Source organism: Nicotiana attenuata, unplaced genomic scaffold (assembly GCF_001879085.1).
Source record: "Nicotiana attenuata strain UT unplaced genomic scaffold, NIATTr2, whole genome shotgun sequence".
NCBI lineage: Eukaryota > Viridiplantae > Streptophyta > Magnoliopsida > Solanales > Solanaceae > Nicotiana > Nicotiana attenuata.
In genome coordinates this window covers 59,243-75,373 of record NW_017674631.1, presented here as the reverse complement: position 1 = coordinate 75,373, position 16,131 = coordinate 59,243, and positions in this window count along the sequence as shown.

Below are 16,131 nucleotides of genomic sequence, written 5' to 3'. Positions count from 1 at the left end.
CCAACAGAGCTAACGGAATCGACGGATCTCCATTCTGGAGCTGTCTTCACACCGATCTGACTACGGTCCAAATCTTAGACTTAGGCTCCCATTTAGGGACTAGGTGTCCCAAAACACTTTAAAAACCAAAATGAAACCTCCCGACAAGTAAAAATAGTAGAAATAGATACGGGGAAAGCAGTTAATAGGGGATCGGGGCTCTAACTCTCAAAACGAGCGGCCGTATTGTTACACAAGTGCTATCATAAATCTGTATAACCACTGCGGTGTGCATCCCGATCCCAATATATGTAATCAATATAACATGTTGCAGCGTGCAACCCGATCCCATAATCTCACTCACACTCAGGCCCTCGACCTCACTCAGTCATCAATCTCTCCAGTCTCTCGGGCTCACAATGCCATGAAACTAGCCCAAAATGATGATACGATATGCCAATAAATGGTAACAGAGACTAAGATTTGATATGCATATGAATGCGTATGACTAAGTATATAAAGCAATGAAAGCAGATAACTCAACAGCAGAAATGACCTCAGTGGGTCCCAACAAGATAAGCATGTAGCCCAGACATGATTTCTAATATGGATCACAACTCAATAGCTCAAATACGTAGAAATTTCATGGTTACAGGTAAGATCGGGTAACTACACAGTACCACAGAAATAGCAGAGTCACAATTCCCACTGTGTACGCCCAGATACCCGTCACCTAGCATGTGCGTCACCACAACACCAATCACATAACACGTAATTAGGGGTTTCATACCTTCAACACCAAGTTTAGAAGAGTTACTTACCTCGAACAAGCCAAATCCAATACCTAGCAAGCCAAACGATGCTCCAAAAATGCCACCATGCGCATACCGACCTCTGAACGGCTCGAAACTAGCCAAAGAAACTTAAATACATCAAATAATGCCAAAGGAAATAAACCCAATCGTTAAAGGTCGAATCTTTAATCAAAATCCCATAGTCGACAAAAAAGTCAAACTTAGGCCCGCACCTCAAAACCCACCAAAACTCACAAAATCCGATAACTTATTCAATTACGAGTCCAACCATACTAGTTTCACTCAAATCCGACTCCGAATCGATATTCAAAACTCAAAAATTCACGAAATTTTAAACAAAACCCCCAAATTTCACTTTGAAATCATCAATCAAATGTCAAAAACAACGATGGATTCATGAAATATAACAAAAATTGAGTATAGAACACTTACCTCAATCCATATGATGAAAATCATCTCCAAAAATTGCACAAATCCGAGCTCCACAACTCAAAATATGTTAAATGAATAAAACCCTCGATTTAACACCATTCTACCTCATTTCCTATGCCAAACGATCCCGAAACTTGCTTTTAATGCCTCCAATGGATTCCTTGTGAAATTCTAGTCAAGTTAGACTCTTGAATCACTCTATTTGACCTTATATTGAAGGAGATATGTTGGTTTCAATATTTAAAAATAATGAAGATTCTTAAATACGAAGTCAGTGGCAATTTCGTAATTAATCTGAAAAATCTTGCAACCCAATTCTTAGAAAAATGACCATAAAATCCTCATACGATACCCAAATTCAATGATTCTTTTTCTATGGCTCCGTAATTACGATACAGATCTAATGCTTCAATCAAAACAGAAACCGGAGCTCATTTGTTCAATGTGGTACCATTTATGCATGAAGAAATGACGCCGAAACATAAGAAAGATGAGTGCAACACAACCCAAACCTATCCAAAACTCACCCGAGCACCTCGGGCCCCCGTACGAACATACCAACAAGTCCCATAACATAACACGGACCTACTCGACGCCTCAATCACGCATAACAACATCGAAACAATGAAACGCACCTCAAATAAACTTAATGAATTTTCGAACTTTCGACTTCCAAAACTCACACCGAAACATACCAAATCAACTCGGAATGAACTCAAATTTTTCACACTAGTTCTAATACATCATACAGAGCTACTAGTGCCCCCAAACTACCGAGCGAAGTGCAAATGTTTAAAACGATCAATTGGGTCGTTACAGATGAAAATGCTTCACCTTGTAGTCAAGGATGGCATGTCTCATATGATGATGGTTTCACATTATACTAATCATATGTGATCACTTGTTCGAGCAGTGAAAATAGCCTTCTGTAGAAATATAGGGTAAGACTGCGTACAATAGACCCTTGTAGCAGGAGCTTAATGCACCGGGCAATTTTTTTTTTTTTTTAATATATGCGATCACTATTATTTTAGCTACAATAAAAATGCAAAATTTGTTTCAAATTCCCGAGGAATGCCATGACATACATGCAATAAGAGACACGTTTTTGTTGAGTTGAGGTGTCTTTGATCACTAGCTAAGTTAGGATGTCTATCTTAAATTACAATAGTATCAAAAGTGACTTAAAAGTGGCCAGCCTATAGCTAATTTTCTTATTAGTTGCAAGTCGATAGTGCATTCAAGCGACGAACAAGGGTTATGGTGGACTGGTAAGTACTCCTTCATTCTTAACCAGTGGTCTCGGGTTCGAGCCCTAAGTATGGAGTCGCCTTTGATAGGGAGCGTTTTACCCCCTAATGTAGGACTTCCCGGCTCGAATCTAGATTTGATCATGCCCCGATGCGAGTACATAATTATTTTTCTGTTGTTTATTAATGTTAATACATTATTCCCAGAGGGAGGAAGCTCAATAAAACCGAAATTTATTAAGGGCGATGAGGAAAAATAATAAATTTAATAAGCGAGGAAGTCTAGAAAAGATCATAATTTGGTAAAAAAGATTAGCAAGAATAGAATTTCATTTAATATTATTGACTTAATTTTGTATCAGAATTAGGGGAAAGGCAGAAACAGAGGAAGAACAAAATTTCCATGCCACTAAGGTATTTAATTGAGAAATTTTCAGAAACCACTATCTTTTATTGGTTATTAGCTAGTTGTAGCTACTATTTACTATATTATATCCTATAGCTATGTTTTCATATTTTTTAGAGTGTATTCGATGTATTTAAGCTATTGTATTCATGAATACAGTAGCATTTCTAGGCCTGAAACAGGGGATTACAGCTAGACATATTTTTGTATTCGACTGTATTCATGGCGTGAAACATGGGATTACAACTGGACAGATTATTGTATTCGACTGTATTCACGTTGTGAAACAGGGGATTACACTGTTTTTAAACGGAAAGTGAATCAATTAACATAATAGACTCCTAATATAACTCAACAAACTCAATTATAACACACAAATTTTGTATTACTAGTTATAAAAAAAGATTCTCAACCGAAAAATACCACAAAAACGTAGCAATCTTCAAAGAAATTGTATAATACATCTGAATACATAAATTATATTAGTTAAAAAAACATATGAATACATTCATGGAATATAGCGAGATAGTGAATACAATGAAATACATAGACTACAGTGGGATACATTGAAATACAATGAAAAAGAAGACAATGAATACAATGAAATACATAGAATACAGCAATATACATTGAAATACAATAAAAAAAAAGACAATGAATACAATGAAATACAGCGAGATACATTGAAATATATTAACAGAAAATTCAAGTTGCTCAGCCCCTAACTCCGTCGTCTTTTTCAAGAACAACCCTAATATCGTCTCGTTGAAGCAGCATCAGTATCCAGTCCTCGCTCGCCATGACCGTTGCCTCCGGTTGCCGACGATTAGCACGTAATTATCGGCGAAATAACAGAGGTTTTTGTTGATCCGATATGTTGCGTCAGAGAATGAGATTAGGAGGCTGAGGGCGGCGGTACCAATGAATAACAGCCACGGTCGAAACGGTGACGGTGGCAATTGCTCCAGCATCCGGCGGAGGAGAAGACATCGGGAAGTAGAGAGAGAGAGAGGGAGAATAGATATGGGGCACGAGATAGGACAAATTTGAGGGGATATGAGAGAGAAAAATAATAAAAAGCTTATTTTATGGCATAAGGGTAGGAGGTGACCATAAATAGATATTTGGCTATAAAAAATCAAAAAGGTAGCTATGGAATATAATTTTTTCATAGAGTATTTATTTAAAATAAATAAGGTATCAACCTTTGCTATAAAAGGTAACTAATCCTAATTTATTTTATTTCAACAGCATATCAAGCAGTGGTCTCTCAAAAACAGAGGAGGAAAAGATATTACGACTCTTCTACTAGAATTACTCGAACAATTTTAAAAGGATGTAGACCTGACGGAATACTGAAAAATATTTCCGAATTTCGTCGGAAGAATAGTTACACCAATTTCACTACTTTTTCCCGGCGACCAACCATTGAAATTTTTATAATAAATAAATAAATTATGTATTTATTAATTAATTTTTGATGTCCTGAAGTCCCAAGTGTCAGAAACAGCAACCAAACACGTTAATAACAAAACAAGTACATAACAAAGATTTGGAAAAATATCAATATCAATTAAAAATTATCTGATCAACTACATATTAATAGTGTAATATCAAATACAATTTGAGTAGCTCTAAAGGAAATTTATATTGGCTCAGAACTTTGCTCTTTTATAGGGAGGAGATGATAAGCCTGTTGAAACTCTTTTTGGGTACTCAAGAATAAGAATGATCCACGTCTCCCTGCAAAGTTATAACTTTACCATGTTGGTCTAAATATAACAGATGAATCCCTATCTTCTTTACTATAACGTTGTCGGACCACACTTCTATCCTTTCCCCGCCTTTGATGATCTAGCCATCAAAAAGTTCATCTAAGTCAGAAATGTATTATACACATGACACTTCTCTGTGTCCATCAGTTATACATCGGTCGTCGGAATAAAAGTAATCTCTTTATGGGCAATACTAACCCGGAACCCGGGATCACCGGGTACATCGAAATTATTCTTCAAGAATTTAATTATTCTTTTAAGAATTCACACAAACCCAAAAGAACTAATGTGTTGCATTACTTTTTACGCAAAAATAACGTTGAAATTTATGCTCCATAACTAAAAAAAAAATACTCTTTTTTGGTTCAAAAAGAAAGTATTCTTTCTACAACATGAAAATAAAGTACTTATTTTGCTGAATTGAAAGAAAATAGTTTTTCTAAATCACGAAAATAAAATCATTTTATTGAAATGAAAGAAAATACTTTTTTTTGCTGAAATGAAAGAAAACATTTTTTTTTACATCATGAAATCCTTTTTATTGAAATTAGAAAAAAATACTTTTTACTATATCATTTTGTTGAAATGAAAGAAAATACTTTTTTACATCATGAAAAGAAAGTACTTTTTGTTAAAATAAAAAAAATTATATCATGTAAAAGAAAAATACTCATTTGTTGCAATAAAAAAAGTACTCTATTTATAACATGAAAAGAAAGTACCATTAATAATATTTTATTTAGGGCGGGGGGTTGGGAGCGGGGTTGGGGTATTAGGGCGAGGGTGGGGTCGGGGTTGGGGTGAATGGGTGGTGGGGGTGGGTTGGGTTGGTGGGGATGAGAAATAACGCGGCGAAGGTTAATAAGAGTTTTGGAAAATATTTTTCCTTATCTTGATAGGGAAAACATTTTCCTCCAACTGGAAGAAAATAAGTTTATGAGGAAAATGTTTTCCAAAATATTTAAGCCAACCAAACATGGGAAAATTGGAAAATTTCCGAAAAATATTTTCCTTCTTACCAAACACACCCCAAATCACTCACAAAAATTCAAAAATAACTCTAAATTACATTCATGTCCAAATACAAATCTAATTTTCAAATAGCATTTTCACTTAAATATTTTTTTTTCAGATTTTCACAATTGTTATGTCTAAATGCCCAAATAATTTAGTCTAATAGGCTAAATAAATTTCACACTATACATCTACAAAAGTTAAACTCGTTTATTAATACTATATATATAGATTGAAGTGCTGTATTTCATAATTTAAAATTTTATAACTATTTTATTTTTTATTTTTGATCAAATTGTTTAATAAGATTTTTAATCGGGATTTTCTTTTTAAAATTGAATTGAATTAATTTAAAATAGATAGAATCGAATTAATCCAAAATGGATCAAACTGACGAAATGTACACCCATATTCAATCTCGCCGGTAGTAGGGGTGTCAATGGATATTTATAAATCGACCGAATCGTATCGTACCGAACCGATATTTAAGTTTCTTTTAATAAAGTCATAGCTTTTTTTATATAAATCTATAATTGTACCGATAATTAGGGTAGGTTTTTTATTTTATGATAATAAATCAAAAAAATACTGAACCGTACCGTATAAATTTACAATGTGAAAAATATATTTATATATTAAGCTTAAAAATAATAAAGCGTTAAGTTTTATATTGGGCCTTGGAATTATGAAATACTTAAAAGCCAACAAGTAATCAAACTCAAAATCCTAATTCTCAGACCAATTATGCTACTCGTATTGAAACTAAATTATTTTCAGCATGTTCAGTAGCAAGACACAAGGATTGTAGTGATTATGAGTAGTAAATACAATATATTTAATATGTTTCCTATCGTATGATTTTGATTTATATTTTTGAATATTTATCTTCTATAGACTTCAATTTTGAATCCCACCTTGGTTAATACTTTTTTACTAGTGTGATTTATAATTTTTTTTTTTGGTATTTGCTTAATTTCTTTTACGCTCATGTAGAATAGTTTATGGATCTATACTCTAGTGTAAAGCCCCGGAATTTTATTTTTACTAAAATCAAGCTTATTATAAGCTTAGGAGAATGATTAACGAGATCTTGATATATGTGGGGGCCCATACGAGGGTAACAAGATCATTACAATACTTGAGCATAAAGATAAGAAGGATTGAAGGTCCCCAAGTTGAGTGGATAAAGGCATAACTTGGAATGGTTGGGAAAAGATAGAGGAGGGATCTTAGCCTCCGTGCACAGCCTACAAAGGCTTCGTAGGCAAAAATAACATGCTGATTGAGGGGGAGGCTTATGTTGCGTAGGCAATGCAAGCATGCGTAGCGAAGCTGCGTAGGCTACGCAATTTGCCTACGCAGCTCAGCTTTTATAAGTAGGAGGAGGTCGGGGAGAGAGAAAGAGGTGTAAGAGTTTGGAGCCTTGGAATTCTAGAGAGAGAAAGGTCCAATCCCTACACTTAATACACTTCAAGATATGATTTCTTGGAAAATTTATGATGCTAGAACTAACACATATACAGATCCAATCCATAGGATTTCAATTGAATCTTGAAGAATCACCAAAAACAGCAAAGAAGAGATTTTCTAGGGTTTGCTTCAAAAGGTAATTTCCTCTACTCCAATCTCGTTTATGAGGTATATATGAGTGTATTTATGGTATTCATGATATTGGGAGGTGATTAAGTGTGAGTATTTATGAAATCCTTGTTGGATATTTATGTTGGTAGTTGAGAAGACAATGAATAGTAAATTGAGGTATTACATGGAGATTGTTGAGTTTTTTATAAACCTAATAGACCATTAAGTACTATAAATGAGATTTTAATGCATGGGTGAACACATATGGTAGGAGATATGAACCCTAAGTACCTATAGTCAAGAGCTAAGGTCTAAATGGGTCTTGTTGGGTATCGTTGGATAACTCTTGACTCATATGAGATATAATTGTGTAGATTGAGATTGGTTGAAGATCAGGATACTTGTGGTGGAATTTTGGGAGTGTATCAAGGTATGTTGAAACCTACTACTTCATGGAGTTTCTCTCCAAACTCGCATATCATAAATTGGTTTGGAATAGGGGTGTGCATTCAAATTGGTTTATCAATAAATCGAATCGATTATTTGTTATCGAAATCGAAATCGAAAAAATCGAAACCTTATTGAAACGATAACGATAAGCATATGTACAAATCGATAATCGATAAGTAATTATCGATAAGGGTCAAAATCGAATCGATAAATCGAATACACACTCCTAGACTGTAGACACTTGTTAAATGAGTAATTATCTATTTGTGTAGATTAATATAACATACAGAATGTATATATATATATTCCGCTACTATTTTGAAAGCGGCTATACAATATTATTTTCCCTAATCTATACCCTTTCCTTTACCCTAAGTCCCTTACCCTATTATTTCTTCTACCATATTTAAGGAATGATCATATTTAAAGATCAAGGGAATGAAGTTCAAATTAATGGAAAACAGAATTAGCCGTGATGATGTGTTTTGTTTTGTTTTGTTTTTTTTTATACCGTTGGAGTGTTGGTGGCATACATTTGATCCCTTACTTTAGTTTTGTTGCATGTGCTTCTTGACACAATTTTATATTGGTGTTCGTCTTATTTTAGCTTCTTTTTGTCCATATTAGTTAGGCGCGTTTATAGCGATATACTTTCCATGGAATCCCGCAAAATTTCTTATTGGTGTAATCGATAACCGAATCGATAAGCCCCCAAAATCGATAAATCAAAATCGAAAAAATTGAAACCTTATTGAAACGATAACGATAAGCATATGTACAAATCGATAATCGATAAGTAATTATCGATAAGGGTCAAAATCGAATGCACACCCCTAGTTTGGAACTTGATTCAAATTGTGGATCCTAGCTTGTGGCGACGAGCGGGTTCGGAACTTGGAACTTGATTCAAAACAATGGAAATAACAATTATAACAAGAAATCCTACAGTGTAGACTAAGTACACGTCAAGGAAAAAACAGGAAATCCACTAAGTATGCTGCACAGATTGCAGATAAGCATTTAAGATAAGTAGACATGCGATAATAGGATAAACATGATAACTACACATGCTGATATAACTCAATTAAAATGAAACACATTATTACTCAGTAAAAATTGGATTTTACAACAAATAGCCCGTGTACGCACTCGTCACCTCACGTACACGTAAGGGCGACAAGTGGGCTGGTCCGGGCCATAAACGGGCCAAGTGGGCCGGTCTAAACAGTCCCGATCCCGGGCCGGTCCCAAATTAAACGGGCCACACGGTCCCGGTCCAAGTGGTCTTTTTGTAGGAACCGATCTGGAACCGGGCCCACGAACTCATGGTCTCGGGCTAAACCCCGGCCCGTGGGCTAAGTTGGCCCAACGTGTGTGTGTGTGTGTGTGTGTATATATATATATATATAAAAATAGAAATTAGAGACAAAAAGATGTTAAAAACAATATCTAAGGCAATGCCTTGTAAATTTTATTATAGAATTGAGACCTAAATTTTTTATTTCAAATTTAAAGTCTAAAAACAAAAATATTGTAAAGACATATTCAAAGCAACGCCTTGTAATTTATTATAGCATTGATAAAACATGGCAATATCTCTTCTTAATCTTCCTCCCCCCTATGAAATGAGCATAACAAGGTGATAATACCACAATTGATAAGAAAAAGAAACTAATCAAGATGTGCCAAAATACAAGTTACATAATAAAGACTAATTTTTGTTCATACAAGTTACATGGTATCTCTTACAAACTTCATAAATCCATCAAGATCCGGAGGAATTTTCGTTGGTGGTGGCAGAAAAGTAGCTTGGTCATCGTCGCTTCCAGGTGAAGCAGCATCCTCCGCAAGTTCAGTTAGCATTACTCCGTAAGCTTCATCTTCCTCTGGTTGTGATTCAACAATTCCAAAATTTCTTCTTTCCGAATGGATCCAATATCTGAAAAGTACTGATTTTTCCAAGCTCTCCCTCATAGACGATCTATAATCACCAAGTTGAAGTCTTGCTTGACTGAAAGCGCTCTCTGATGCCACTGTTGAACCTTGAATAGTTAAAATGTCTCGGGCCATCCTTGAAAGAATCAGAAAGTATTTTTCTTTGTCCTTCCACCATTCCAAAAGATTAAATGAGCCGTTGGGATTAACTTCCTCAATTCCCTGCAATAAATAAACTTCAAGCTCATTTAGTTGTAAAAAATCACTAGTACTAGAACCTTGAGAACCCCTAAACCCCGCCCAAGCACTAAGTGCTCTTACTCCCGCAGTTCTTTTAGATGGTTGAGAATCAGAAGAAGAAATTGGAACATTTGGTCTAGCATGATTTAATGCAACTTGATAAGCATTATAAATAGTTTGAGCATTTATTCTAATCGAGGCTAGTGCTTCCGAAAGTTTAGACAACTCCTCATCTTCAAGTGCTAAACCATTATAAATAGTTTCATACCAAAATTAAGGACCTTCTAATTTCATACAAGGATTTAAAAAAGCAGCAACAACATAAATAGGGGGGAATAGGGAAAAAATATTTTTAAATTTTTTTTCTCATAGAATCAATAGCAAGTTTATATATTTCCCCACCCTCTGAAAAATGAGCAAACAGATTTGCAAGTTCTGCAATATAAACTAAACAGTTAGAAATAGTAGGATAATATTGCCCAGAAAATTTATTTTTAGCAACATAAAATGTTTCTACAAAATCTACATGTATTTTAACATTAGCCCGATCCGCATTCATAAGGTGCTCATCATCATCACTTACATGAGCACTAAACGTTGAGTTTATGGGGTTTCTATATTCTTATGCAACAACTAAGCTTTCATACATGTAATTCCATCTAGTTGGACAAGGTTTAGGAACCTTTCTTTCTCTTAGGCCAAATTCATCACATTTTTTAAAATATTCTCTAAGTCTATTTCTACGGGTTGAATAAAAAAGCCAGTTAAGGGCCATTTTAACCTTTTCAATTTCAATATTTAAAATTCTCATACCATCACCCATAATTAAATGGTAAATATGACAAATACATCTAACATGAAAAATATTACTAAATGCAGGACTTAGTGTAGTGGTAAGCAAGCCTGTAGCATTTGTGTTACTAGTAGCATTATCCATTGAAACTGACATTATTTTATCACTAATGCAAAAATATCTGCAAATATCTGTAACTGTGCTAGCAATAAACTGCCCTGTATGACGTGAATTAATTATTCTATAAGCAATAATGCGCTTTTGCATTATCCAATCCTCACCAATTCAATGACTGGTGACAGTAAGGTAATCACAATCGTTGACACTTCTACCAATATCAGTTGTAATAGCAACACGACAATTTATATGAGTAAATAAATAGCGCAAATATTGTTCATATTCATGTTTATATTTATAAATATCGCTCTATACGGTTGTGCGAGAAAAACCTTTATATGTAGGATAAAAAAACTTTCTAATATAATGCACAAAGTTATGGTCAGAAGGAAAATTATAGGGTGAGCACATGACAGTTACCATTTTTTCTAATTCTTACGATCTCTTTTTGGATCATAATATAAAATACCTCCGATAACAGTGTTAATTCCCGATTAAAATTGATTTGAACCGGTACTAGGCTCAGCCTGACTAGGAGTAGGTACACTTTTTCCCTCTGCCAAAGCTTTCAGATGAAGATATCTAACTCTATCTTGAGGGTGTTACAATATATGTCTAGCCAAAGTTCCCCGCCCCCCCCCCCCCCTTCCTAAGATCCAAAATATTTAAAAGCTAACTCCGTGCCACAAGTTTTACACTTAGCCTTATTTTGTGGAATTAGTTGAGTAAAAAATGGCCAAACAGGAGATGTTTCCGTCTGTTTGGTAGGTTGTCTAGAAAAAGAAGGGGCAGTAACCGGAGTATCAAATGGGGCATCATTTCGATTAGCAGGGTTATCACTAGTTGGGTTAACATCAGGAGCAGGACTAGTAGGTGTATCATCATCCAGTTGAGTTTCATCAAAATCAATTTCCTCATCATCATTTTAATCAATAGTTGGATTAGAATAAAGAGCATTCATTAATTCATGATCTAATTGTTCACCAGCTCTAACATTATGGCAAAATTGACTCTCAATAAATTGTAATAAACTATTATCGTTATCAAGAATAGCCGGTGTAGGACGGATATGGGGTTTGGTTCGGGGAGCCAGGGGCAGGGGAGGAGGACCAGATTGAGCACTAGATTCACCACTCTTGGATTTTCCCTTATTTTTACCAAAAGTTTTTTTTAAGGAAGCCATCTTAATTAATCAAGTAATAGAAAATAAATAAAACAAACAAAACTATAACAATAAAACTTAAGAGTTGGAACGCGTTTACCGAATTGACGAACAACTTATTAAAAGTTGATTATCGTTGAAAACTTGAAGACTCCAATTCAGCAACTTCACAATTTTTTCACAAATTATAACAATAAAGTAAGCAATACTAGCAATTATAGAAGAAAATTAGAGAGAGATTAATGATTTTGCAAGAAAAATGAAAGAATGAGGGGGTATTTATAATTGAAAATAGGGAAAAAGTATAATTATAAAAAGTTTGGGGTTAAAACAAAATTGTGGGGGGGAGGGGGGGGGGGTAAATGACTATAGCCAACAACTATTTTTTAAAGGCTAACGGGCACATTTTTAAAAGCCCAACAAATTTTTTTTTTTTAAATTTGACAGTTGGGACCGTTTGGCCCGCCATGGACCAGTCCGGTCTCGGTCCCAAACGGTCCGATCCTAGCGGTCCTACTGTGAAAGAACCAGCCCAGAAGCCCGAACCCGCTCACAAAATTCGATCCAACCGGTCCTGGCCCGGTGGCCGGTCCCGGGCCTGGACTGGCCCACTTGCCACCCTTACGTACACGGCACCCACATATCACATTAGTACCAAATCCTAAGAGGATTTCCCCCACAGAAGGTTAGGCAAGCCACTTACCTCGAACCCAGCTCAATCAATCAGTAACAATGCCTTTTCCATGATTTTCCGACTCTGAATGGCCCAAATCTAGCCAAAGCAATTACATACCATAAATATAACTATAAGAAATCTAATTAATGAAATCAAGGTTTAAGCAAGAAATTAGAAAATAGCCCCGAAAAGTCCACCCGGGCCCACGTCTTGGAATCGGGTAGAAGTCATAAAAGAACACTTATTCACTCACAAGTTGACTCGTACCAAAATTATCCAAATCCGATATCTGTCACGACCCCAAATACCGGTCATGATGGCGCCTATCACATTACTAGGCAAGTCAGACTAACTATCAAACCACGACCCATTTTCATTTAATAAATCATTTGCTAACACGGTTTAATTACCGATTATCATAATAAGTGTTTAAAACAGCAAGGTAGATATGCAGAAGTCAACAAAATATGAAAGAGTACACAACCCACACTGATCTGGTGTCACGAGTCTAGAGCCTCTAATACAAGTCTGAACAACCTACTACATAGATAGTCTAGAAAATGTGAAAAAGAAATAAGATAGAAGGGAGAGATCAGGACTGCGAACGTCATGCAGCTACCTCGAAATCCCCGGGAAATGCTAGAAAACAGCTGAAAGCTCTCACTCGGCCGCTCGGGCACCTGGATCTGCATACAATGTGCAGGGAGTAACGTAAGTACGCCAACTCAGTAAGTAACTAAAGTAAATAATGGACTGAAAGTAGTGACGAGCAGTTCAAAATATATATACTAAAACCAGTTCTGTCAAAAATTCATCATTTTCATTTTAAAACTTTGAAATCAATTACTTGACAATATGACCAACATAGGCTTATTTATAAAAAGAGTGAAAACAATAGAAATATCATAACAGGGCCCCTCGGGCAAAGGATCACTCAGAATATGGCCTCTCGGGGAGCCTCTCAGTCACTCGTGACTCAGCTAATTCCATAACAATAGAAATCATAGTAACCGTTACGGCGTGCAGCCCGATCCGTATATTTATAATCGACTACTCTCAATGGGGGTGTGCAGACTCCGGAGGGGCTCCTACAGCCCAAGCGTCATATCGTTGCGGCGTGCAGCCCGATCCTATATATATATCAATCGCTGCGGCTTGCAACCCGATCCAATACATATATCATTGCGGCGTGCAGCCTGATCCATTACATATATCGCTGCGGCGTGCATCCCGATCCAATACATATACATATAATATCCTCACCATAAGGCTCTCAGCCTCTCTCAGCCTCTCTCAGTCATTAGCCTCACAGCCTCTCGGGCATCACAACAGAAATTAGGGAACTCAGTCCAAACAGTCCTCACAATAGGAGTAGAATGATAAAACGAGTTTTAAACATCTAACAGGTAAAAACAAGAGTGAGGATATGTTTTCAACAGGTACAGTGAGGAAAACAGTTAAAATGCCCCTAAGGGTTGCTACAGATCGGCACAACGCCCCAAACATGGCATAAGCCCATAATACAATATAAGGATCCAAAATCCAGAATAATATAACATTTCCAAATAAAATACGCGGCTTAATAGTCGCTACGGGACGGACCAAGTCACAGTCCCCACCGGTGCAAGCCCACACGCTCGTCACCTAGCATGTGCGTCACCACATTTATCAAACCAAGTCAAATACCGGGGTTTGTACACTCAGTTCCAAATTTATAATGGTTACTTACCTCAAACCGGTGAAAATACTACTCCGCAACGCCTTTGCCTCTCGAATCGGCCTCCACTCGCATCGAATCTNATTTAGTACTCGTATCAACAAACTCGCACGATAAGAGTTTCAAGATGTGAAGTTTCCTAAAGGTTTTGCAGCCTCTCGAGGATAAATACAGACGTCTCCGTACCGATCCACGAAACTCTACTAAACCGGCTCATGACTCGCGAGACCTATGTAACCTAGGCTCTGATACCAACTTATCACGACCCCAAATACCCATCGTGATGGCGCCTATCACATTACTAGGCAAGCCAGACTAACTATCAAACCACAACCTATTTTCATTAAATAAATCATTTGCTAACACGGTTTAATTACCAATTATCATAATAAGCGTTTAAAACAGCAAGGTAGATATGCAGAAGTCAACAAAACATGAAAGAGTACACAACCCACACTGATCTGGTGTCACGAGTCTAGAGCCTCTAATAAAAGTCTGAACAACCTACTACATAGATAGTCTAGAAAATGCGGAAAGAAATAAGATAGAAGGGAGAGATCAGGACTGCGAACGCCATGCAGCTACCTCAAAATCCCCAGCAAATGCTGGAAAATAGCTGAAAACTCTCACTCGGCCGCTCGAGCACCTGGATCTGCACACAAGGTGCAGGGAGTAACATGAGTACGCCAACTCAGTAAGTAACTAAAGTAAATAATGGACTGAAAGCAGTGACGAGCGGTTCAAAACATATATTCTAAAACCAGTTCTATCAAAAATTCATTATTTTCAGTTTAAAACTTTGAAATAAATTACTTGACACTATGTCCAACAGAGGCTTATTTATAAAAAGAGTGAAAATAGTAGAAATATCATAACAGGGCCCCTTGGGCAGCCTCTCAGTCACTCGTGACTCAGCTAATCTCATAACAATAGAAATCGCAGTAACCGCTGTGGCATGTAGCTCGATCCGTATATTTATAGTCGACTATGCTCACTAGGGGTGTGCAGACTCCGGAGGGGCTCCTACAGCCCAAGCGTCATATCGTTGCGGCGTGTAGCCCGATCCTATATATATATATATATATATATATATATATATATATATATATATACATATATCGCTGCGGCGTGCAGCCCGATCCAATACATATACATATAATATCCTCACCATAAGGCTCTCAGCCTCTCTCAGTCATTAACCTTACAGCCTCTCGGGCATCACAACAGAAATTAGGGAACTCAGTCCAAACAGTCCTCACAATAGGAGTAGAATGATAAAACCAGTTTTATACATTTAACGGGTAAAAACATGACTGAGGATATGTTTTCAACAGGTAAAGTGAGGAAAACAGTTAAAATGCCCCTAAGGGTTGCTACAGATTGGCACAAGGCCCCAAACATGGCATAAATCCCATAATACAGTATAAGTATCCAAAATCAAGAATAATATAACATTTCCAAATAAAATACGCAGCTTAATAGTTGCTACGGGATGGACCAAGTCACAGTACCCACCGGTGCACGCCCACACGTTCGTCACCTAGCATGTGCGTCACCATATTTATCAAACAAAGTCAGATACCGGGGTTTGTACCCTCAGTTCCAAATTTACAATGGTTATTTACCTCAAACCGGTGAAAATACTACTCCGCGATGCATTTTCCTCTCGAATCGGCCTCCACTCGCATCGAATCTAGTCAAAATCATAGCGAATACATCACAATATGCTAAGGGAACAAAGCCCAAGCAAAAAAAATCGAAAAATACCAAAAATCCCGAAATTAGCAAA